At 38.6% G+C, this 26,978-nt stretch overlaps 1 protein-coding gene across 6 annotated transcripts in view; it reads left to right on the forward strand.

Annotated features, from left to right (window-relative positions):
- APP (amyloid beta precursor protein) overlaps positions 1–26,978 on the forward strand; it is a 251,592-nt gene that overhangs the window by 188,805 nt on the left and 35,809 nt on the right. The window lies entirely within an intron of this gene.

A 26,978-nucleotide genomic window follows, 5' to 3' on the forward strand; every position in this document is an offset into this window, starting at 1 on the left:
ACACATTTTGTTCTTGTAGGAGACAATCAAGGAAGTGAGTTCATCTCCACCAGCGTTCTAATATGTGGAAGGAAAGAGAGCAGATTCCCTTTTACACGAAATTCTTGGGAGATAGAACTTGCTCTCACCTTAGCAGTTGTGTCAGGTCCTAACGATCCATACTTATAAAAGTGGGGGCTATAACTCGACTTATGATATATTTGTGTAATAATGAGCCATTTATTGGATTATACTTGTCACCCATTTTCTTCTCATTTTGTCAGTCTTATAAATATCACCTTAAGATGTTTTGGTACTTTACAGTGTAATAAAGACAATTCTTCCTCTCTTAATTCTTTATTATGATAACCTAGGAGTGGCATGATATCCCCATTTTTACAGATGAAGGAGCTCAAACTTAATATTGAAAACACTCACTAGCCTAACATCACATGTACCCTAAGTAGCACAGCAAAAGTGACGTTCAGTAACTTACATCTTTGTTTGATACCTTCCCCCGTCCTCCGTAATAAACCAGGGGTATAGTCTGAACCATGTTGCTGTTTAAACTTAATTAAAAGACGTGCCCACCACCTTTCATTAACCTTTATTTTGAAATAATCATCCACTCATCAGAAGCTAGAAACATGAGACAGTGAAGTCTAGTGTGTACATTACCCACCTCCCTCAATAGTAACATCTCCCATAACTACAATACGTTGTCAAAACCAGGAGATTGAGATGTGTGCCCACCGTCTTTTATGCCCCGAGTTTTCCTAGTAACATCTTTACTATTTCGTATGAGTAAGTTCTTCCATATCTATTTTTCCTGGAAAAAGAACACATAATTCCTCGCAAAGTCTTAAAATGCCCGTATTTGTTTAACTTTACCTCAAACAAGCACATAGACGGCAATCATGCTAGTGAATCTTTCAACGTAAAAGAAACGCACGTAACTCTGGAGATCTAGTACATCAACTGTCAGCAAATAAGTAGTATGTATGGGATAGAGCCCTCTCCATAACGAACCCCGTCCTTTGCTAATTGGGTTGGAAATTCAGGAAGGTTCTTTGAAATCAGAACGCCTGGGATATTGGAGATGGGTAGACCCATGACAGAAATTCCTCCTTTCAATCGCCCAAAACACTGAGTGGCTTGCGTTTTCCATTTCTTCCCAAAGCCGTTGTACTCTTTCTTCCCTCTCTTAGTATCGCCTCGTGAATGTTGTTTGTGTTACTGTCCGGTATTCAGCATGTATCAGGCGGAGGCAGTCTGTTCGGTACTGTATATTAACAGAAGAAAATGAGTGTACTTCAGGGTCCACGCTTGGAAAGAAAGAAACTATAATATGTCATCTAAGCTTTTGTTCCAAAGAGCGAACTCATTGTTGAGCAAGATCTTGGGAGGAGAGTTAGTAGTTTTTAGTCTATGGTACCGCGGGTTGAAGACAGGATTTCCAATTAACTTTGCACTTAAGTTTCTTTAAGAAATGAATATTCTTGTTAGATGTATTTGGCAGATAGAAATTTATAAGGAACTTTTAAAATATTGTATATTAAATAAGTAGAAGAAAGTCTTCCAATAAGTTATAGAAGAGACAAAAATCAAAGAAATCATCACATTCTCAATGAACTCAAGCCCAAATCTTCTAGATGAATGTATTTGTGCCTTTCAGCACTCTGAAAAGCTCATTTTCATATGTGACTTTAGGTTAAGGTATTGTCAGTAATGCCACACTATGTAGGAATGGCCATCATTGAGGATTAGAAAGTCGATGACCAGTAATAATTCACTCTTACACAGGAATTATGGTTGGCTTTAATTAAATTATCAGGTCTTTTTATTCAGCAAGATAGTACTGAAAACAGTGGCCACTAATGAGTCATACTTCCACAGAACAGATGGTGATTCAGATATCTTGAGTGTTGCAAAATGCCCAAGAATAGGGTAACACAGTAAACTTTAAATCCCAGTAACAAGGAGGATATTCAGATAATTAGAATCTTGGAATTTTTTTCTTAAAAAAAAAAAAAAAACAAAACTCCACTACTAAGTTGGGTTAAGAGCATGTTATTTTTAATATTTTTGTCATTCTAAATATTGCTAAACACCAAATCCTGAAAGGTAATCTTTTTGAAAATCCTTCTTGCCTCCATTTTTAAATGGCTGTTTCCTCTAAAAAGAAAAGCTTGCATTAATGAACTTCCATTAATTACATGTGTGTACCATTTGAGGATCTAACACCAAAGCTAAACAAGAGAGCTCCCTACCTTTTCTTGATTGAGATTGGTTGCCTTATAGTTGTTCTTCATTTGAAGAGATATTTAAAAATAACTCACTTTCAAAGTAGAACTGTAGATGAAACAAGATTGGCCATAGGTGCTAGTTGTTTAAGCTGAGTGGTACATATTGAGAAGTTCTTTGTAGTATTCTTTTTACTTTTATAAATGTTTGAAATTTTCCACGTGGAAGTTGTTGGTTTTTAGCTCACTTTCTAAGTAGGATCTTCACAAATTTCATCCCGTTTGTATGTTGTACATTTAATAAGTTTCTGATTAAATGCCTTGTTGTTAGTGCAATTTGCGTTTTTCTGCCTTTTTGTGTATAATCAAACTTTAGATTTGGTGTCAGTTCAGTGCAAATAAGAAGGATACTAAAATTCAGAGCCACTGGCAAAAGGACAAGATCTAAAAGTACCTACAAATGCAGGCCTTCTACATAAAAGTTTGTCCCTGTAAATGTAGGCATTTAGGATGTGTTTAATATAGTAAAACATCTGGACAGAAATATAGTAGTTTAATGAAGTGAAGGTAACAGTTGCTCTTGAGTGAAGGGTTTCCACCGGTCTAAGGAACTGCGAGTATCTTTGATGACGTAGGGATATCTACTTCAGTCAATTTCTGTTCCTGTTGTGGTAGAATTCTCTATTATGGATGAAAATGGAGAAGAAGCTAGCCACACTTGAAAGTAAGAATTGGCATCAAATTTATGAGAACAGTAAAGTGTAAAGGATGCATCATGCCAGTGAAGGCTGGCCCTTTGGGGTCTTTTTACCCATTGTGCTTTGCTGAGGAATTTTATCTGTTTATGCTACTTTACTGTTAACTGCAGTAAATCCTAAATTCGTAAGTCTAACAACAGCCTGTCTACTGAGTCCCAGTGTCATATTCCAGTGTTTTTTACACATTTCTCAAACTTCAGTCAAGATGCAAAAAGAACTCAATTTGTTCCCCTTGAAATTTACTTGTTTTACAGTCTCAGTAATGAGTTCTTCCTCTTGTCCTATACTTATCCATGGCAACTTCCTCCCCGTCTCCCATGATTTATCAGTCTCAAGTCCTGTACGTTCCACATCCTGTATTCACTTGAAACCCCTTCTCTGTACATCCACCGCCTGAGCTCAGAGCCTTATCTGTCCTTCATGAGTTTCGCTAGATTCCCAACTCTAGTCATCCTGCCTCTAATCTCACCACGGCCCCTCATACCCAGATTCTTCCTCTTCAGAGCCACCTGAGTTCTCTGCCAAAATACAAATAAAACCTGCATGTGGTCCTTCCTTGCTTGGAAAATGACATCCTTCAATGAAATCTCCGTGCTCCTATAAACTCTTGACTAGTTTGCATAGAGAATGAGAGAGAAGAGCTGGCATTTGAGTGACAGCCATATAGCAAAGTAATGAGAATCTGTTTCTGATGATGTATGTTAATGGTCCAAGTTCTTTATGAAAGTTCGTCTTTGAGGTCCAGGGCCACCACATATAGATGTGGCAGGTGGTTTGGGGGAAAAATGTGGACTGACATTCATTCTACCCTCCATATACAGAACCAGGACATCTGGCCCCGGGCCATGTCCATTTGAAGTGGAACTTTCTTATAATTCACACAAATGCCGATGTGAGCGTGACGACACTGGTAAATTCAGTGATAGCACCCCCAATCTACACCTGAAGAAACTGAACCTTAGAGAGGGGTCACTAACTTGCCCTTAACAGATAGCAAAGTGATGAAACTGGAATTGAAGCCAAGGTCTGTACGAGTCTGAAATTCATGCTCCTTCTGCTACCCATTCTCTTCTCCCACGTAGAATTTTCTTCTGTTTAACCTGTTTCTAAAACACTACTTATCCACCTCTAATACCATACTCTACTTAGCACTTGATTTTGCTTTTATATATACACCAACCCCTTTGTCCTGCGAGCTCTTCCAGGCCGTGTTTTGGTTGTCTTTCATCCTCAGATTCAGCGGAGGATTTGGTACTTCGTAGGTATTGATAATCAGACAAGATTGAAGCGCAATTCTCCAGGCAGCAAGGTAGATGCTCCTTAACTTGGGTTGATCAGGCGGACTCCTCCATCACCCAAAAGACCTGCCCTGAGCTCCTTCCTTAGCTCCTAGCATAGCGCCGCACAAACATGTTTTTTTTCCTCGGCCTCAGTTTTCTTCTAAAGCTATAATTGATCGAGCTGACAAAATGGGTGCAGTGGGCAAAGCTATCAAAATAAAGAGTAAAGCCAAGTTCTAAGGACTATAATTAATAACATTTTACAGCATTGTCCTATATCGTATCCATGACACTCTATTTGGTTATGTGCTGAAGTCAAATACTTGGACAACTGATTAATAAATGTATGTTGTCTGGTTTGACTGTCTTGTCAACCACACTCTAAGGCTATTTATTCAATGTGCTTCACTAATAAGTGTGAATTATCAAAATTGCCCTATTAGTTTTATAAAAGCTTGCCTATGTGCAGATTCCGAGGCACAGTCATTTATTACTTTCTTTTAAAAAAGAAAAGTTATTTGCATGCCAATTATGAAGTTTCTTGCAAAGAAAGGCTTAAGGCATTGTGGAGGGGAAAAAATCCCTTTATTCATTTAAAATAGCTGTTTAGGACTTTTTTTTTTTATTCAGCAGATGATAGAATTATTATTCTAAGGAAAATATGCCTCTTCAGTGTCCATGTTCTGTTTTAATCATCTTTTAACACTTCAAAAGGGCAGAATCCCTTCGTTTCTACTATTCAGCTCAACCTTTGCTTCGTTAAATTGCTATTTCAAAATGATTGGACTTTTTTGCCCTTTGTAATCTTCTTTAAATCTATGCTAAAAGGATGCCGTTCTACTCTTTCTATTGGCACTGAGGTTATTTATCAAAGTGCTTCATTTTGCAGCTACCTCAAGGCTAAAAATACTGTAGCTCTCAATTCAGAGATGGCTGTTTCACAGAATGCCTTAATGACCAATTTATGAGAAAGGCAGTAGGAAGGAAAAGAGGAAGGAAGGAATAATTGTTTCCTATCCCATTTTTTTTTCTTTTAGCATTCAAAATTAATAAAAACATGAGTTATTATAAACCAGATGTTTGAAGGATCTCTGGCAGAACAAATCCCGGGTGAATGGGGTAAGACTGAAATGTGTGGCAGGAGATCAAGAAATTTGTGCTGATGAAAGAATGCTTATAATTGTTTATTACGATTTTACTGTGGCCTCTCGATAAAATATTCTCCTCTTTGGGAAAAACAGCATGCTGATTTCAGAGACAGTGTTTCCATTCTCTGTTCCTAATAAACCCAGCGATTTGGGGATTTAATGAATTCAAAGTAATCTAGGTTTAAAATAGAATATTTACAGCACTTGCCAGACCAACAAAATGGAACATTCATTACTACTGAGAATTTTAAGTATCCTTATGTATAATTGTTAGTCCAGGAAGGGTAAGAAGAAAAGGAATCGTAAATGTGAAGAGAAAGAACTCTTAACTTATTCTGCTCTTATGCTTTGTTTTTCTTAAGAAATTACTTTTAAATATGTTTAGATTTTTTTCTTTTACAGTTGATTTAAGTATTTGGAAACAAGAACATTTATTCGTATTATAAATTACCAAAGTTGTGTTCCTCCTTTGGTTTTACAAGTCTCAGTGCTCCTTGCCATGTATAACCCAGTATTGCTACCCGAATTACAGGTGTGACTAATACTTTTTGCCTACCTGTAAATGCATATCTTTGTCCTCCTCTGCTTAGCAGACAGTTAACTCTTCCAAAATAGAACCACTTATTTCACTTACCTTTTTAAATTAAGGTATACTTGACGTATAACACTGTATTAGTTCATACACAACATAATGATTCAATATTTGTATACATTGTGAAATGATCACAATAAGTCTCGTTAACATCCATCACCACACAGTTACAATTTAAAAAAAAAAATTTTTTTCTTGTTATGAAGACTTTGAAGATCTACTCTCTTAGCAACTTCCAAATATGCAATACAGTACCGTTACTATAGTCACCATGATTTATTTTATAGCTGGGAGTTTGTACCTTTCAATCCCCTTCACCTCTTTCGCCCACCCTCCCCATATGGCAACCACCAATCTGTTCTCTGTATCTATGAGCTTGGTTTTCGTTTGTGTTGTTTTTTAGATTCAATATATAAGTGAAATCAAAATTTATTTTTCTCTGTCCGACTTATTTTACTTAGTGTAATGCCCTCAAGGTCTACCTATGTTATCAGGAATGGCAAGATCTCATTTTTTTATGGTTGAGTAGTATTCCATTGTATATGTATACTATATCCACTGTATCTATCTATCTATATCTGTATATACTTTATCCGTTCGGTTGTTCTTATGTCATGGCTATTGTAAACGATGCCACAGTGAACATGGAGGCACATGTATCTTTTAGTATTATGTTTTCCTTTTCTTCGGATAAACACCCAGAAGTGGAATTGCTGGATGGTCTGATGCTTCTATTTTTAATTTTTTAAGGAACCTCCGTGGTGTTTTCCATAGCGGCTGCGCCAATGTACGTTCCCACCAGCGGCGCACAAGGGTTCAGTTTTCTCCACATCCTTGCCAGAGCTTGCTGCTTATGGTTTTGTTTCGCATTTCCCTGACCATTAGTGATGTTGAAGATCTTTCCATGTGCCTGTTGGCCATCTCTGTCTTCTTTGGGAAACTGTCTGTTCAGATATTCTGCCCATTTTTTAGTTGGATTGTCTGGGGTTTTTGCTGTTGAGTTGTATGAGTTCTTTTATATATTTTAAATATTAACCTCCTATCAGATATCTGATTTGCAGATATTTTCTCCAATTCAGTAGGTTGCCTTTTATTTTATTGATGATTTCCTTTGCCATGCAGAAGCTTTTTAGTTTGAGGTGGTTTCACTGGTTTATTTTTGCTTTTTATTGCCTTTGCTTTTGAAATCAGATCCAAAAAATCATCTCCAAGACTAATGTCAAGGTACTTACCGCCTATATTTTCTTCTAGGACTTTTATGGTGTTAGGTCTTATACTCAAGTCTTTAACTTATTTTGAGTTAATTTTTGTGTATTGTAAGTAGTCCAATTTCATCCTTTTGCATATAGCTGTCCAGTTTTCCAAAAACCATTTATCGAAGAGACTATCCTTTCCCCATTGTATATTATTGGCTCCTTTGTCATAAACTAATTAACAATATGTGCATGGGTTTCTTTTTGGGCTTTATTCTGTTCCATTGATCTATATGTCTGTTTTTATGCTACTACTATACTGTTTTGATTACTATAGCTTTGTAGAATAGTTTGAAATCAGGGAGCATGATGACCCCAATTTTGTTCTTTTTTCTCAAGAGTGCTTTGGCTTTTTGGAGTCTTTTGTAATTCCATAAAACCTGTCATTTTATCAATGAGAAAATGAAAATATATTGCCAAGTGAGTCTACATATAAGCATTTTGATCTTCAAAACTGGAAAATATATTATGACAGTAGCACCTAAGTTTTATGATGCTTTGACTGCAATGTTGATTTGTCTCTAAACAGCAAGATATAGACTTGTCTACACCAGTTGAGTTCATACCTCAGACCCAGCTGGTCTGTAAACAGTCTCTTAGGAGGTTACAGCCCTTAAGCATTTAACTAGCCTATAGTAACTAGTTTAGTGCTTTGTATGCATTTAGCTTTCTACACTTTTTTGGATATGATATGTAAGCTTTTTCTCAAGAGTTTAATTATTGAGTCTATAGATACAGTATATGTGTCATCCAGATCAGTTTGGGAAGTATTGCTATTGTAATCTTTTAAATGAAATTATAAAAACACTGTAACTATTTGAACAGATATCCACAATGAGGTGATTCCATTTGACCCTATTTTGGAGAGTTAATGTTTAGAAGTAGCAGGAAAATTGATTTAGCACATTGTCATCTTTTACCCTAAATTTTGATGAGATCCGAGCAAATTTCTTTGTGAACTTTTCCTTAAATCATGACCGTGACACATCAGTGTTTTGTCTGTTTTCACGCCATTCTCATGTGTGTGTGTTTAGGGGTGGGGGGTATCTCTCCCAAGTGAGTGAAGCCCGAGGGAGTGCCTCCCACACCAAACTCTGCTGACACTATGATGATTCACTGCAGTTCCAGAGTTGGGGTTTTTTTATTATTATTATTATTATTAACTCTCTAGCTTTTATGCATGACCCTGTAATTTGAATCAAAATCCAAAAAGAAATCCTAACTAAAATGATTGGGGAGTGAAGTCAGACCACAGTGGTGGCTGCTAGACTACTTCCTGGCATGGAACTCTACAGCAGATGTTGTCCTGATTTTATTTTTGTAGAGTCTTGGGAACAACCAATGATTTTAGAATGGAACAAGGGCTGGTTATTTTTTCACAAGCAGCTGCCCTCAAGGTTCATATTTAAAAACAGGAGAATAAAAATCGTAATGGTATTTGCCACCCTTAATATAGAGGTGCATTCGAATTGAGACTAATGTTGAAATATATTTCCACAAAAACTAACTGGGAATGAGATGATGAATGTGTTTGCATGTGAGACATTTTGGAACAAATGTTAGCTTGCATCTTGCTGTTCAACTCCAGCAAATTTTGCAGTGTATTTCCCAAGTAAGCCCCGTTCTCTTTGTTAATAACTATTCTCCTGCCATGTATACTATATGTATACTATGGGTTACTTTAGGAAGTAAGTCACAGATGGTAGAGTATAATAGCTCATCAAAAATAGATGATCAGTCTGTTGACATATCCCAAATTATAAGACATGTGTCCAAAGGAATGTTGACACGATAGAAATCAAAATACTATTCAGAAAGAGTCTTTTTGGACTTGGAAACAGGTGGTCAGTCAAAAGACCAACACTAGAGTGTTCCTTAATTTCAACTACTGTTGACAGATCCTTTGACCTAAAACAGTGGGTTTAAAGCAGCTTATTTAATGTGTTTTAACATTTATAAACATTCATTTACGTGTGCTCATGAAAGCATGAGTTAAATCTTATTTCTTCGCAACAGCAAATGACTGCTCATATTGTCTTGTGCATATCTCTGTGTCTTTGCTCTTGGTTTAGGTGGCATTTAGATAAGTCTGCCCAACCCTTGGGAGCAAATAGAGGAACTATGTCTTCAGTTTACTCTTTAACATTGAATTTGATAGTTGTTCCTAAGGCCAGTAGAGACAAGATACGTTGTCATCTTAGAGAAAGAAGGAGGGACAGCTGCAAGTTTCCTACTTCTCAGAAGCAATAGCCTGAGCCAGCCTGGCTTTGGCAAACTCTTCATTTCTTCTCTTTCTGAGGCTGTAATAGTGAAGCGAACCCTGAGGCTATAGTTTCTGAAGCTTTGCCAAGTTATGAAAGAACTTCCTGGGGCGTGAGCAGGGGAGAGCTGGGAGTGCAAAAGGGGAACGTATCATATTAATGATTATATTCACTAGAGTTTCATACTGTTTTCATTTAGGAAACTCTAGAAGCAAACCAGATTTCATATTCTAGGTTTGGGGTGGGAGATGTGGGAAGGTTGAGAGAGAGATTTCTGTTTGAAATTCTAAATTAGTTACTCTTTTGCAAAAACTTGACTTTGTTTTGTTGATGATTACTGACCCTTGAAAGAATTAAAATGGATTTGCTTTCAAATGATGGTCAGTATATTTGATATGAAGGAAAGTTGCCAAACATGCCCCTTTCGATGGGACATACACTGTAAGAAAAGTATCATGTGTAGCTGGACTTGAAAAACATTAATCATTTATAAAGTGACCTTTCTCTGTTACATTAAAACTTTTTTTTGCATAGTGACTATAACAGAATAGTACATGCTTCTTGCTATTTATGAGTTTCTAGAAATACCAATAAGCAATTTTTTTAATTTTTATATATGAAACTTTGTTAATAGTTATACTTACAATCTTTTAATTAGTATTATTTTCTAAATAAAGAGAAAAGTAACTATCATTGCCACTGAGATACCACTAGGTAAATTTCTTAGTTCTCACTTACCACTTTATTAATTTGTAAAAGAGTATTGTAGAGTCTCAAAAGTATGTGTGTGTGTGCGTGTGTGTGTGTGTGTGTGCATGTACTTCTGTCATTTGCCATTGTGAATAGCAAGAGGATCTAAGAATTAATCAAGGGTGTTGGATCTTCAATAGGTATTTCTTAAATGCCTACCATATTTCAGATTCTGTGCTTGTCACCAGATATATTGCAGGTGTAGGGCACAATCTTTCCTACTTAATTAACTTAGAATCTGTTTGGGGAAGCTTTGGATAAACACGTTTGAGGGAGAGGCCGCTTTCATTAAGCTGAGGAATGTTGACTGCCCTGTCTCTTGGCATTAGGTTCTGCCATCTGACAGCCATTCCTGACTTGCATTATCACTCACTGAAGATTATTGAGGAGGAACCCCAGTTCCCACCCGTTCAACCGTGTCATTTGCTATGCTCAGAGAGACTGTGATATACCCAAGGGTTTTCATGTTACATTTGCGTTCTGTATTTTCTTAGAAATCAAATGGCAGCAACATGTCTCTTTCTTTATGATTATTGCCATTAGATTTTTCTGTGCAGGACAAGCAGAGATTTCTCTGAAAGCAGAAGGCAATAATCCTCAGCCATGTCTTAACCGTTGTCGAGGGATCAGACATGAAGGGTTTAGCTCCGAATTGTCAGTGACTGAAGCCCTTCAAATCATATACATCATTAGCGTGTCTCTCCCAAGCCAGGACAGGGGATCATTTTATGATTTTGTTTATTTGTTGCCACTCAAACATATTTAGAAAAGGGAATAAAAGAGGAAAGAAAAAGAATTTATTGAAAGATTTTATGGATATTTTTCCTGTTTATATTATTACTCGATTGTCTTCTTTTTGGTGACTGACTTTATTTCTTTTCTTTTTTTTAAGATTCATTTGATCCTCAAAATAACCCTGGACAGTCAAAGCAGATAGTCACTCCTTGTGCTCTTCGTGAGCCTGACTTTTGAGGAAAGCTGATATTTTCTCCACAGCCCTAGATACATTTATTTTTGCCATTCCCTCTGTCTTCAGTGCCCATGCCCAGTCTTGGCATGTTGACATCTTAATCAGGTTTCAAAACCCCGATTCGCATGTCACCTCTCTCTTTAAATCTTTGATTAACACACAGCATCTGTCCCCAGATCATATATTTTATAGATTATGTGTCTACTATTGCTTTGTTGCGTACATGTGAACTAATTTTCACATACTAAATCGAAAGCTCTTTAAGGGTATAAATTAAATCTCGTGTGCATTTGTGTTTCCTGAAACAAATTATTAACTATAAGTAATTACAAATACCTGTCTTCGAGGAACTCTTTCATTAGAGCAATGGTTCTCCAAGTGTAGTCCTTGGACCAGCGGTATCAGCATCCTCTGTGAACTTGTTGGAAATGCACATTGTCTGGTCCCACCCTTGACCTCCTGAATCAGCAGCATAGGGGATCAGTGGTCTCTTTTAACATGCTGTACAAGTGACTCTGATGCATGCTAAACTTTGAGAATTACTGATTTAGAGTGTATTTAACTTATGATAGTTAAGAAATAGGTGAGGATCTAGTCTAACACTCCATTAAGCCAATTAGATTTACCTCTACAGTTATGTTCTTATATCCACGTGATAAAAACTACATGCCACCAAAAAATGCGTAAGGTGAAATAAAACACAACAACTCCAACTTACTGAAAAAGATACATAATTGTAATCATAGACGAAAAGATGCGCAACTTCTTGTGATTGAATAGTACAAATCAAAACATAACTTTTTAAAATTATCAAGTTGGTCATTTAAAAAATTTGTCATACTCTGCCATGACAAGAGTAAGTGAAAAAGAACTTTCATAAGCTACTAATCATTGTATGCGTGTGACTATTTGACTCTACCTAGTAATTAAAATGTGCAGTCTTTTCTAATTAGCACCATATTCCTGTGGCTATGCTGGCACATCTGTGAAGAAAAGGCACTTCCACTTGTTACTTCAAACTCCTCAGTACTTTTTATATTTTGTTTTGATAAGCATTCCTACCTTTAAAATAACTATTAAATAAAAAAAAAAGATGAGTGATGTACAACAGACTCAGTTTCCCCCTCTCAGCTTCCACTTTAATTTATATTTCTCTCAGTTTCTCTACAATTACAGAGAAATTGCAATGCGTGATGTTGGCTGGAAATGCAACATTTCAAAAACTTAAGTAAAAACCGTCTAAGCCACCTAAGTGAGCCGGGAAAGTGATAGACCGTCTGTTTTCTTCTTTGAAGATTTTACCCTGTAACCCTGGAGCTCTCAATTTCTCTGTAATTCTGGTAAAAAGTAAGGAGATAATTTCTAGTATACTATTGCTGTCTTCCCCTCCTATTTATTGATGTCAGTCAAAACAAGTTCTAGAAGTTCTTAGCCATTTTTTTTTTTTTAAGACTGAGAACGAACACTTGGAGCAAGCCAACAAAATTGAAGTGTTTTGAGGATAGTGATATTAATAGAAATATCCCCTCAATTTTCTAAGTATCAAACTTGAATAGTTTCCAAACTGCTGTTGGTAATGTCAGTTATTATGAGAAAAAGGGAAAAAAGAAGCTGTTTCAAGAAAAGTAGGAATAGGTAGAAGCTACAGGAATTTTCTTTTTAATCCAGTTGTAGGCCCTTCTAGAACGTATTTAGAGTTCATAGGCTAAGTCTCTGATTCATTTCTCCCACTTTCCTTTTGGCAGAAAACCAATTTCTCAACACTTGAACGCCTTCTTTCCATCTTAAGGGACAAGCCTTCTTACACCTGAAGTACCTCCTTCAGGTATAAAAAGAGAAATCAAAACGAGACTATCTGTGGATGTACTAAAATATGGTTATCCCCTCACAAAAAAAAAAAAAGAAAAGAAAAAGAAGGCCCAAATGCCCTGTGTTGATTAACATGGCATCCGTGTTTAAGTGAAATATTGTTATGAAAACATGAGAGAGACCTCGCTTCCCAGATCTCTTTGATGTGAGATGAAGAGACGGGGTCTTTCCCTCATTCGGTGTGGACCTGTATCCATGCTGTTGCTTACATCTCTTTCAGGGAGCAGGAAAGTGGAATCGAACCAGTCAGCTTTCAGATTAAGGATTCTGGGTGATTACGTGGCTCGATCAAAATCAGAGGCTCTGAATGTGCTATAAAAATGGTCAGGGTCCAAGGGGGTCCAATGTGCCTTGCCAGACCCCTTCAGAAAATCAAAGCAGGTCTTCAGATACTCGAGTGTGAAAAAATATAATGCTTTTTCTTTAAAAAAAAAAAAAAAAGGTTGTCTTAGAGCAGAATCATGGAGGGCTGAACGCGAGTATTTTCGTTTTATATGAGACTTCGTTAATCTGGGCATAGGTCCTTGGAATAGGGGAGGCTGGTGGGATGGATTGGTTGACTCTAGTCATACGTAAGCCTTCTTTGCTGCCCTATGCAATTTCCGTGCCTTTGTGCCATCAGCCAGCAGACAGCGAAGAGTATCTGGCATTGGCTGATGCCTTCGGTTTAGTTACATGAAGCCCTTAGATGTGAAAGGCACCTGAGAGCTCATCTTAAATTCTCCTGCGGAAAAATGCACTCCGCATGGAAATTGTCGTTCTGGAAGCCATTCTTTGTTTCTTAATGTGTTTGAGGGGCCAAGCGAAGCACGATAATTTGGAGGAATTCTTATTTAAAATACCAATTCCATTGGAATGGAATATACAATGGAATATTACTCACCCATAAAAAAGAATGAAATCTTACCATTTGCAGTGACACAGATGGATGGACCTAGAGAGTATTATGCTAAGTGAAATAAGTCACACAGAGAAAGACAAATACCGTATGATTTCACTAACATGTGGAATCTAAAGAACAAAATAAACTAATAAAATAGAAACAGACTCAGATACAGAAAACAAACTGGTATTTGCTAGATGGGAGGGGAGTAGGGAGCTGGGTGAAAAAGGTAAAGGGATGAAGAAGTGCAAAATAACTCTATGTGTAGTACCAGGTGGATACTAGACTAATTGGAGGAATTGATTCGTAGATTATATAAATATCTAACATCTGATACGAATATAAAATAATATTGAATGTCAACTCTAATTGAAAAAAAAAAACTAGAAAAAAAATACAGATTCAGGCAGACAGAAATCTGCATTTTCCTTATCTTCCCCAGATGATCTTAAATATTCAGAAGTTTTCAAACTAATGATTATGTATAAGGACTGTTGTAGACTTAAATTGTTTAGGTTGGTCTGGAAAAAAGAATGGCAGTTGTTGCCGCTGAAAATTAATGTATCCTGGTAAATTAGCTATGTAGGTTTCTAGTGGTGCTTTTTTCCAATGCTGTGATTATATAAAGTATTACAGTGAATATTAACCTTGAAGTTCAGCTACATTGAGAATTTATTTAGGTGTGACAGAGTGGATGGCTATATTTTATTTATCCAAGTTAAGATTTCTTCTTAGGTATGAAAAGGGATTGTCATAAAGTGCTTATTAACTTTGATTGACTATAAATATCTAAAAGGAATAAATAATACAAGCATAGGGTAGACTTCAATCAGGAGGTGCCACCTTTCCTAACAGTTTCCCCATTTGCTATTTTGTTTGCTCCTTCCAGAAGTTGTAAACCTGCTACTCTATTTACCAAAATCATTTTCTCCCTCTTTAGATTCTTCACTTTTGCCTTATTAATACTAGAATTTTACTTGAAGAAGTTATCCATTTCAGCTCTCTTAAATTCCACAGTGACACTATTTTAATTAGAAATGAAAGGGAAAATCGACAAAATAACACCTGGACTTGTCAGCCTTATGACAAACAGTAAAAGCTTAATCTTGGAGGATTGTCACAGAGCCTAATATTAGCTCAGAAAGCTGTGTCTTCTTAGAGAATGGACAAAACAATGACCAAGGAAAGGCATTCTGAGTACCAACTGCAGGTGCCAGACCCAGGGGGCACTGGCTCTGTTAAGCAATAGTACACATATTTTGTAAGTTTCACAGGAAAACAAATTATATTCCTCTGCTTCCTAAAGTGTCTTATGTAGTGACTTGGCACAGAAATCATATATCATCTCCTCTTTTGTTCCCTCAAAACAAATAGACCACAAAACTGAAAATGTCCCAGACACATGGGCAATCTGTCATTTGGATTTTTCCTTCTGCCTGTAGTGAAGGAAGGTAGCAGAGAAAAGCACTTGGGAATTTTTTTGGCGAATGGCCATAAAATGTAAAGAAAATGAAAAGCCTCAAAGGTCAAACCTCGAATTATGCCAAATCTGAAATAGATCGCTTTCTTGTGATTTCTTTGAAAGGGGCAGGACATGAAATTCACTGCACATCCCTGCTGACTCATTGGTAATTTATACTACTCTTCTTATCTTCAGCTGTTTTCAAAAAAAAAAAAAAAGAAAGAAAGAAAAATCCCTCAAAAAAAGCTATTCTGACCTTTGATCTTTCTTTTATCTGGCTAATAACTAGATGGGTGTCTTAGTCAGCTCGGCTCCCATATCAAAATACCACAAATCCAGTGGCTGAAGCAACAGAAGTGTTTTTCCTCACAGTTCTGGAGACTAGAAGTCCAAGATCAAGGTCTTTGCAGTTTGGTTTCTCCTGAGGCCTCTCTCCTTGGCTTGCAGACGGCCGCCCTCTTGCTATGTCCTCACGTACCCTTTTCTCTGTGCGTGAGTGAGAGAGATCTCTGTTGTCTCTTTCTCTTCCAGTCCTATTGGCCCCACCCTTATGACTTATGTTTAACGAATTATCTCTTTAAATGTCCTACCTCTAAATATAGTCATGTGACTCATTAGGGCTTCAGCATGAGAGAGAGAGTGTGTGTGTGTGTGTGTGTGTGTGTGTGTGTGTGTGTGTGTGTGTGTGTGTGTGTGTGTGTCACAGTTCAGCCCATAACAGTTGGCTGCATCATGCTTTCAGGTAAATCCATTGTACGCCCTCTTCAGTATTCCTCAGCCATCATCTATTTAGTGCGCATGGGTTCTTTATCCTAAGGAAGTCCGAGGAGACCATGAAACCTATTTTTCTTGCTTCTGTCCCATAGGTCATTGGAAACAGGTTTCGCTTCAGCAGCCTTCACTCTGCCTTTATGAACTTCAAATATAAGACCTCTTTGGTAGATAAAGCATATACTTGACATAGAGAGATTTGATGGATTTTTTAAATTTCTCTTTTTTCTAGTTTATCTATACTCTTAGGCTACTGGAGAATTATTTTTTTGTTAAGATCAACTTATCAAATATGAACCCAAAAGTGAAATTGGTATATGCCACACTTTATAGACAACTCCAGCTGATCCAAGTTAATTCGGTTTAGTTGCTGGATGTAGGTACGACAACAAACTCAGTTTGGGCATTAGAAATGGTTGTGTCATCATCGCCATGGAGTTAGTAAAACCTTAGACTGGCTAGGCATCGGCCATGCGTCTCCCTCATCTTCTGGCTTCTTGAAGATTTGACATAACCTTATGTTTCCGAGGTGTTTGAACCGGAGGTCCTTCCACTTCCTTGCTGAGCTTAAGAGTTGACACTGGTATCTAAAGTTCCCATGGTCTCATCAGGATAGGACACACAGATGTTGATGGTCCAGAAAGGGAAGTGAGTGGTGTTCCCTGCGGAAGGGTGTTGCAGGAGAGAAGCTGAGAGCTGAAACAAAGGAACCATCTATTCTCCACTAAAACACTTTCTGGGGTTCAGAGAGAAAGCATCTCTGCACTGATGAGGCTAAATTAAGCTATTAGATTATAGAGCTCTGTGTTCTTCTCCCCTATCTACCTATCCCAGCCTTGCATAAAGAGCTCACTAAGGCAGCACATCCTACTCCAGAGTGTTTATTATAGCCAGAAATGGTTATCAGTAAATGGTTAATATTCACTTATGGACAGTGGGTTAGTTTCCTAAGGCTGCTGTAAGAAATTACTATAAACTGGACGGCCTAAAACAATAGTTTATTCATTCTCTCATCATTCCGGAGGCTAGAAATCCAAAATCAAGGGGTCCACAGGCCCACGCTCCCTCCGAAGGCTCTAACGGAGAGTCTGTTCTATTCCTTTCTCTCGTTTCTGGTGCTACCTGTAACCCTTGGCATTTCTTTGGCTTGTACATAAGTCACTCTCAGCTCTCTGCTTCCAGCTTTGAATGGTGTTCTCCCCTTTGTCTCTGTCTCGGTGTCTTCCCCAGTATGATCAAAAGCCCATCTTACTCCAGTAGGGTCCACCCTACTCCATATTGGATTGTGGTCCTATCTTATTCTAGTATGACCTCATCTTTACGTGATTACATCTGCAAAGATCCTATTTCTAAATAAGGTCACATTCGCAGGTACTGGGGATTAGGACTTCAACATATCTTCTGGGGGAACACATAACAGATAGTTTCATTTTTTTCTTTCCTTAGTTTTATTTTTATAGTTTTATTTTTTTCTTTTCAAATTTCTACGAATTTGAAAAATGGTTCAATTTTCTTTCTGAAACATTATCAAATTTAAGTCCAAGAACTGCTTGTTTTGAATTGATGACCTCTTCGTTTAAAAAAACTAATTTCCATATTTAATTGGTACAAATCGTGAAAGCCTTTAAATGCTTTGCATTTGCTTGAGGCTGATTAATGAGTAAATTTGTAAACCGTGGCTGTTTTAATTAGCCAGGGTTAATTAATGTTTACCGCACTTGGAAGATGAAAAGACATGTATAAATGCACCATAATGTGAATCATTTTTTAATTTGTTGTTGAAGCTTAAAATGTATTTGAATGAAGATCGCTTACATCACACTGAAAAAAACAGGCTGTTGAAGCTCTATAGGAATGAGTAGAGAAGGCTCTAAATTTAAAGGTGAATTAATTACATATTATTGAGGGTGATGGTGTATTCAGACAAAGGCAGTTATATTTTAATCTGATTATAGAAAAAGGAAAGAACAGAAATCTCAGATATATTTATATACTATATCATGATTTGAGATGAGGTCTGGGTTTGTGGTTGGTTTTTTATCAGACTATTAAGATTTATCGTTGTCAAGACTGTTTTAGAGAATGGGTCTGTGGCCTGCAGCCTCATTCAGGTTTTCAAACTTTTCATCTCAAGCCTAGACTTTCGCACCTTCCTGAGGAACTGGCTGGGTCTGTAAGCATACCCTCGCCCCTCCGAGCTGGCCCTGGAGGAGCTGACCACGTGGCCAGACAGAGAGGCGGACACGAGCGTGCCACAGCAAGGAGCGCTCTGAAAATTAGAGAGCAGGGAGCTCAGGGCACACGGGGACGCCCCCTTCACGATACTTCCGAAAGAGCAGAGGTTTCTAGTTCCTGTGGAGATGGGAATTCTAGAAAGCGAAACATCGTATAACTGATCAATATGGGCAAAGGGGAAGAACCAGGAGCAGGGCTCCCTCCCCCAAGGGGCCAGGGCTTGCCCCAGTGGCCGCCTCGTAGCCTCACTGCGTGACTGGAGCGGTGCCGCAGCGCCCAGCAGAAGCAGTGGACCCAACCCATCTCGCCCCGTGAATGTGGTCTGGGGGGCTTTTGGGGGTTTGTTTTGTTTTTTTGGTCAGTTCTGATTCGAGACTTTTTGGAGCAGGGTAGAGGTGAAAACAGGTTAACTGTGCTGAGATTAAAGCAACTTTTTTAAAGAAAGGAAACTACTAGAAGTCCACGTAAATTTTTAACCAGAAAAGCATCAGCAGCTTGGATGAGGTCTAGTGCGGAGACTGGGAAGCATGGAAGGTAGAAACAGTCTGGAAGGGAAGATGGGGTGGGAGGCAGGGCCTCCCCTACGAGGGTGAGAGTACACATCATGGAGAGCAGCTGCCTCAGCCAGCGAAGCCGGTTATCCGTTCTTGGTGAGGAAGTGGCCATCTGGGGTGATTTTCCAACATGTTTGATGGAACACAGCTTCTGGCACTTGGATTCGGGATTCATGAGGTAACTCAACGCAGAGCTGGCCTCAGCGATCCCACCCCATCCCACTTCATCGTTGTCTGGAGCGGGTGCGTGTCCAGAGTTAAATTAGCGAAAAAGTTGGATCTGCTTTATTTTCCATCTCATAAACACAATTTTCTCCTTTGTTCTTGCGGAATAAAAAAAAATAAGGTTGCTTTTGTTTATCACCTCATGGATGGTAATATTTAAATAATTTAAGGAAAAAGAAGAACTCTCTTTGAATAAGAAATACCTGCTCCTCATAGCTCTTAGCAGTGGCCACCAGTTCAGTGATACTAGTGAGTGCTACAGTTAGACACTAAAGAATTTTCAGCGAGGACATGGCACTTTATTGTGGGTGGAACTATTATCTAGCAGAATTCAATGTACAATAAATCCCTTGTAAGGACTTTAATGTAGACTTTTTTTCCCCCCAAAAAAAAACACCTGCAAAACTTTGCTGGAATCTGGAAAACGCCCATTTTCATTCCAGTGCTTTGCTGTGGGCTGTTTCGGCATAGACGTGAGCTCTGCAGGCCCGCGTTTCGCATGACTCCAGGTCTTCCGCACCACGATGTGCCAGAAGACTGCTAACTCAACATATCTAAGCAAAACCTGTACTTCTGCCCCGTATTTGCAAAACTCAGGTCCAGAATAAAAATGTTGCTCGCCACCTGGTAACACCTCTACCCTGTCTCAGTCACTACCTCCCCCTACATGCCCCCTTACCGTCAAAGTGACACTGTCCTTCCCTGTCATCCTTTCTTAAATGTCTTTCTGGCTGTATCACTCTAGTGAACAACCATATCCACTATCTCCTTCCCTGTTCTTTAATGTCGACATGTCTTAAGTTTCTTATAATCCTCAGGTACCTCCATCCTCCCCTTTTTAAAATTTACTTATTAATGAACAGCCGGCCACTCATCCTGTAGAATTCCCACAGTCTGGATTTTGCTCATTGCATACTTCTGGTACAGGTCAGCATATTCCTCTGCCTTCTGTATCCCGCAGACCTAAAGTTCTGGCTTCCGTTGAAGCTGCTTCCTTTTCACTTCTCTTGTGTCTCAACTCTTGGCGAGCTCGTCCTCTGTGTCTTGGTACATGCACTTATATCTGCTAGGACAGCAGTCTCTTCTTCCTCAGCAAATCTGTAATGTCATTATCCCCAGCCCCAAAATCCCAGCTTGTTTTCTTCTTGCTCTGTATATACCATTTACCATAGAACTTGTGTGGGAATTATTTATACCCATCTTTCCTCTGGACCAATCAGCTCTGAGGAAAAAGAAATTGCCTTAGTTATTTCCTACACTGACCCGGAATATGCTAGATGGTTGGATTGCTGAACAGTTGAATGAATGAATGAATGAGCTGATGAATTAATGAAATAATGATTTTATTTTTCTTGGCTCCAGATTATTTTCCTTAGAGTCCTTTCAGCTTCTCTCACTCCTCTGCACTGTTAATGCTTCCCTGAAGACACTTTCCATCCATCTCCACGCCCCAAATGCCAGGCGCTTTCCATCACTAGGCTCCATCTCTCCATGGAGATCACATGAATCAGCTAACGCAAAAGAGAAAGAAAGGACCATTGCTTTTCTAGAAATGTGCACTACAGAGCAAGTTTTGTGTTAAAGAAAACACAGACAGGCCAGTATGCAGAAGAGCATAGAGGGTTTTTTAATCTGCATAAATAAACATTCCAAATGAGCAGTCATGTATACAAACGTGATATGATGGCTGCAGGATGATATATCTATATCTGTCTGTGTGTTTGTTTATATTTGTGCTCGTCTTACCCACATTTGCCTATTCCCCTTATAATCATCAACATAAATCTTTAGGCTCTTTGAGGGAAATTACGTATGGATGCTAAAAATTTTACTTTCTACCATGAGCCTAAGCAGCCTTGCTAACCAATACTTTATATCCTTCTAAATCAAGCATTTATCAGATGTGAATCAATTAGATGTGAATTAGATGTGCATGGCCCACCCCAGGATACCTCTTACCCAGGTAAGAAAAGCTTATCGTGCATAGTAAAGGTCTGGCCTTTATCAGATGTAAAGGTGGTGTTTTCATTTTTGCCTTTTCTCTGTTAATTGGTGCAGAGCTCAGGTGGAAAAAGGGGGACATTATAGATTGACGGGAAGAGATGAAATAATTCTGTAAAGGATAAAACTATTAAGAAAAAAACATCATTCTTGGTTTTCTCTGGTAGTAGGATTGCAAATGAATTATTGTTATTTCTTTTGTTTTCTACGTTTCTTGCACGGAATTGATGTTACTCTTGCAATTAGTACCAACTGTTACATTTTTATGTAAAGTAGGAATCACAGCGAAGTTCTCTCACTTATGCTGCAGGGGTTCGGCTCTTAAAGACAGGTTTGAAGAGAGAATTCCACATAATCATAAGTTGAAACTCCTTGAGTTTAGCCGTAAATATGCACACATCTCTCAATAAGCCCAAAACAGCCAGTGAAGAGACAACTGTTTCCTGGATTGAAGACCACATGAAATAATTGACCCATATTTAAGGGATATGAGGCATAAAAAAATCATACTCATCTTCACTTTAGTTTGCATAGGATGCGTAGTTTGTGTCTGCTTACAAGAATGGGCATATATGCATTTTCACTATATGTTGGCCAGAGAAAAACATCCTGATACACACAGATTAAAGCTGCCACTGCGATTTTAGTACTGAACTTTTTATTTTAATATAATTCCAGACTTAAAGAAAAGTTCTGAAAATATTACATAAAATGCCAGATTTTGAAAGTACCTTGCAGACATATTGGCCCTTTATACCTAAATTCTTCACTGTGTCTCCTGAAAACAAGGACATTTATTTATACATGTGAATTATAACTTTGACATGGCATACTGTCAGAGGTTCTTCCTGTAATAAACGAACTTGGTTTTAAGCTTAAACTTTAGACGATTTTTTTCCCCTCGGGATTACTTAGGCTTCCAACTACTCAGGCTCAGGACCAAGATTCCTAATATAGTCAGGAATAAGATCAGGACATTGGCACAAGTTTACCTGCAGAAGGAATCATGAAGGAGGAATTCTTTAATCTGTTTTTAGATTGCCAGGGGGCCTGGCTTTTATCTTGATTTTCTGACTGATGCCCTTGGTAGATTTAAGTTGTTTAACCTATGTTGCTTAAAAATCAAAAGGAAATACGTCTTAAATGAAAAAGGACTCTTTTCTGTACCCTCATCCTTAAACCAGGCAAGTGATACTTCAGGAAAATGTCATTCGCCATAAGAAATAGTCTCACAAGTGATGGGTAGCTTGTGTGTGTGCATCCCCCTCCAGGGGCAGTTTGTTGCCCTAAGTGGACAAAGCATACTCCATTTAAAATCTGTGTCCAAGAAACTGCGAAAGAAAAAAAACTCAGACTCAGAGTCTGAGTTTTAAGACTATGACAGATTTTCTAGATTGATAGTGTGGCTAAAAATAAGAGGACTTGACCCAATTTTCTGGAGGTCAAAATAAAAACTAGATTTGTAGAGCAGCATTGCTTTGTGATAATAGATCTATAATATTTTTCCCCAAGTGGGAAAATGTGGCAGCATCCTGCAGGGCTCTTTCATATTTGGTCATAGAAGTATTCTCGTCCCTGCTGTTTGAGATGACTGAGTATGCAGAATCAATCCCAACCATCTAAATAGCTCAAGATCCAAAGGAGCCTAAATTACTTAAATTTAACTCAGTTGGTGAAACCTAATGACAGATAGTTCACGGAGCTATCATTTATGCCTGTCTTCTAAGAAAGGGAAATCTAAAGAAGTAGGAGATAAGTGTTCAGGGGGGAACCGCTGATGTCAAAATGGGAGTGACGGGTAAGAGCCCACTTAGGTGAGGGAGCACTACGTGGTTGTACAGTGGGAACCACCTGGCTTTTCAGCTCTGCTCTACCATCGGGAAGCTCTGTGACTTTGGACTATGGCTAAAACCTCTTACCTTGGTTTCCTCATAGGAAAAAAAAAAGTATCATTGAATTTGTCACTTTCTAATTCTACCAAAAATAATGTATGCAAAACAGGATGCTTGTCATGATAGATGTGTATATATTTCTATAATATTGGTTACTAGCCACAGTTCTCCATAAAGTGGAATTTTGATGTAATAGTGGGAAGGTTGCTGTACGAATGGGAATACCTGAGTTCCGATCTCAGTTCTGCCATTTGATAACTTTAAATGTATTTCTCAAGGCCGATGTCACAGTTTGTTCAACTGTCATTGGGAGTAGTAATCCCCCACTATAAAGATTGTAGTGGACATCAGATGAGCTAATGGCCACAAAAAGGAAGGTGTCATTGGTGCCGTTGACCTCAAGCCGTCAAGATGTCATAGCATGACGCAATTCCATCGTAGTAGGACTATCCCTCAAATCATACACTGATCAAAATGTCTTAATGTGTAATAATCACTTGATGACCATGTGAGTTCTCCCATAAACCAGCATTTCAAACAGCTTCTGCTCCATGCCTAGAAGTAAATTTGCTCGCCAGCGAGGGCTAGTCTTCAGTAGTGGCGGGGAGCACAGCAGTGAGGTGTGTCCTCTGGTGACTTCTACATCCTTAAGTACATTCTTTTTCTCAGATCCGAATAACACTGACCTGTTTCCTACTCTGGCTCTCTGGTTCCTAAAGTAATGCTTTCCTACTCTGGCTCCTAAAGTAATTTCCTGCCTGACAAATGGTCTGGCAAAAAAAGGAAATTTATAAGTTTTTTCCTGTGGCTTTTTGGTTCAGAAATGTCATCGTGAATGATAGCTTACTTCAAGGCAAAAGAGTAGGTTGGATTCTCCAAACCTGACGTGGAGGCGATATGGAGTAAGGTTTCTTCTGGCAATGTTGTTTCTTAGCCACACTCATCTTTCACACCTCGTTTGTCTTTTGTGAAGAGGAGAGCCGAGGCCATTGTGAGGTGCGATGCCTTTGGACAACTCGTGCTGGCGGTCAGATTATAATGTGCGTAAGAATCACCTGAGCATCTGATTTACCTGCCAATTCTGTTACCCTAGCTCGGGGTGGGGCCTGAGATGCTGCGTATCAGCGAGTTCCCAGAGGACACCCCCATAGCAAGACTATAGATGACAAGATTCAAAGGGAAGGAGCTGTACAGACTGTCTTCCGCCCTCTCCCAATGTTATGGATGAGGAGCGTAGCAAGGCTGAGGGAGTTTCAGAGGCCGTGGTGATGTGGGATATAATGAACAGCGTGGCAGTTACATGCTGGACCGAGAATCAGACATGCACAGAACTGTGATTGAAAAATTAAATCTGATCTCATAGTCCTGATGTGGGCAAAATGCCTAGAATGGACGACAGATTTATAGGAGAGCTTCTTGATAGGGAAAAAATTACATCCCTTTTCTATATACTTCCAGGGCAGCTGTGCCAGTTGATGGGTGCTTTGTACAGAGCTGTAATCCTCAGTCCTTTCAGATTCATGAGTAATTATTAGTTTAAAAGATAAAAATTGGTCATATGAGAATCCCCTGTTAGATAATATTAAAAGGAAATTTACGTTTAGGGGAAAGCCTGCTGATAAATATGTATTATTTTGTCGGGAACCAGAGAATCAGAAAATAGTGTTGCTTTGATGATACGAAAGGAAAAGCAGCAAGCCTAGAGCAACTCGGGTCACACCAGACCTTTAAGAGCTGGGTGTTACACTGGACAAGGCCAAGGTTAAACCTCCTTTATATGAAGGAAATTGTCCTCCTCACCCCAAATGTATTTTTAAAGCATGGAAGTGGTAGTTCAGTAATTACAGCCAAAGCTTGTAAAAGAGAACTGGTTTAATGTTTATAAACTTTATTTTCTTGAAACCTAAAATATGGCAGTTAAATTTTTAGAAGGAATTTGGCTAATGGATTATTAATTAAAAGAATATTATACGAATTATCTAGAATATATCTGTTTCTCATTTAGCAGTTCTTTTATGAGGCTATTTCAATAACCATGGAAGTCTGTTGCTTCTACAAAAACAATATTTTAGTCATTTGAAGATGAAATCGCTATTGGGTATTTCTTTCGATGTTACTTTCTTTAAAATATTTTAGGTATTTTCAGTGATAGCTAAGAGATGAGGTATTTTTGTTTTGTTCTCTTCACTATTAAATATGCCTAATATACATTCTCAACAAAGGGCAAGGTGATGGGAGATTTGCTGTATGTTTAATATTTGAAATTAAATATCTCTGTTATTGTTTAAACTGTAGATTAAATATTACCGTCATTGGACTCAGTTAAATATTTCCACTTTTAATTGCAAGGCTCATGTCCCTGGGTATTATAGAAGAAAACATTCAACTCCAGAGGTAACTGCTGAAATTTTGGGCAAAAACAAATAGGTTTTAGAAAAAATAAAAGACTCTTGGAGGGAAAAATGTGTCTACTCTTACAATTTAATACAGCAGTTGGCAAATGTAAATGCTTACAAGCCCTGGAAATCCTCAGTATATATGCCATCAAAGCATTGTAATAAAATATTACAATAAAAAGATAATCCATCAAGGCCACCAGCATAGAAGTGTGCTTTCTGTGTGATTAGTCTCTCCCCAGAATTCAAAGATAAAATCCCACTCAGAATGAGCAATGACATAATCATATTTGGCTCTGGATTTTTTATCACAGGCGGAACTGCCCAGGGCCAATTGTGTTAGCTATTGGTAAAATCCTGAGCCCTTAATAACATCAAGAAGTTGCTGGCTGCCTTAGATGGTTCATGATCACAAAATTGAATCCGACGCCAGCTAATGGAAATCCATCATTTCTACCCTCTTTTTGTCCCTTAAAACCACACTGACTTCATTGTTCCAAACGAGATAACCAGAGGTGGTGGTTTCTAAATCTCCTGTATTTGACATGAGAACGTGGATTTCTGCTATTTTGTAACACCACCCCCCCCCCAAAAAAAGCCCAAGTGCTTTCGCTCTGCCAAAAAATGTAACATTTCTTGAATTTTTCACTCTCTCATTTTCTGAAAATGAGTATAATAAACTAGGAAAATTAACCATCATTGGACTCAAGATTTGAATGGCCATTTGGAGGAAATTTCCTGCCAATAGTATAAGAGACAAAAAAAGAAAAGAGGCACTGCGATTTGCCACACCCTGAAATGCCCTGGATATCTCATGAGGTGCAGATGTAAGACGCGACAGTTCCCTGCTTTACCTTTTTGACTGCCATGGGCTGAGATGGGTACAGATCTCACTCCAGCTCCCAGAGAAATGCCTGGTTGAGGGGACAAAAGCAATAACCATTCCGTAGGGTTAGTGGTGTTTAAGTCAGCTTGCAACCCTGTGAGAGTGGAAGACACGAAACATATATTGCCTGGTTCCTGTCTTCGCTCGGTAAATGAGAATTTCCAGTGATGAGACTAAGAGCGAGCTGCCCGCCCCTCTGGTACTGTGGAGGCTGGAGAGGTGGGGGCTCCATGCGGGGGAGGTTGGTGTTATGCGGCCCAGAACCTGGAGGTCAGCACTGGTACTGGCCGTGGGATCTTGAAGAGGTTTATTCACATCTCCCAGCTTTAGTCTCTTGTCCCATGCAGATAATAATGACTGTCTCAGAAAGTTATCGAGAGGAGAATCACTGAGGAAGGGAACATTCGAGCTGGGCTTTAAAGAGTTTCTATAGTTTAGATAAGCAGAGATGGGCTTCTCAGGTAGCAGGAACAGACAGCAGTGGTGTCCTGGTGGGACCGCATGGTCCCGCTAGGGGATAATCCAAGACATCAAGCCTTCCGGTCTGAGAGGGAGGGGGTGTTCCGATGC

The sequence above is a fragment of the Pteropus vampyrus genome, unplaced genomic scaffold (assembly GCF_000151845.1).
Source record: "Pteropus vampyrus isolate Shadow unplaced genomic scaffold, Pvam_2.0 Scaffold38, whole genome shotgun sequence".
In the NCBI taxonomy this organism is placed as follows: Eukaryota; Metazoa; Chordata; class Mammalia; order Chiroptera; family Pteropodidae; genus Pteropus; species Pteropus vampyrus.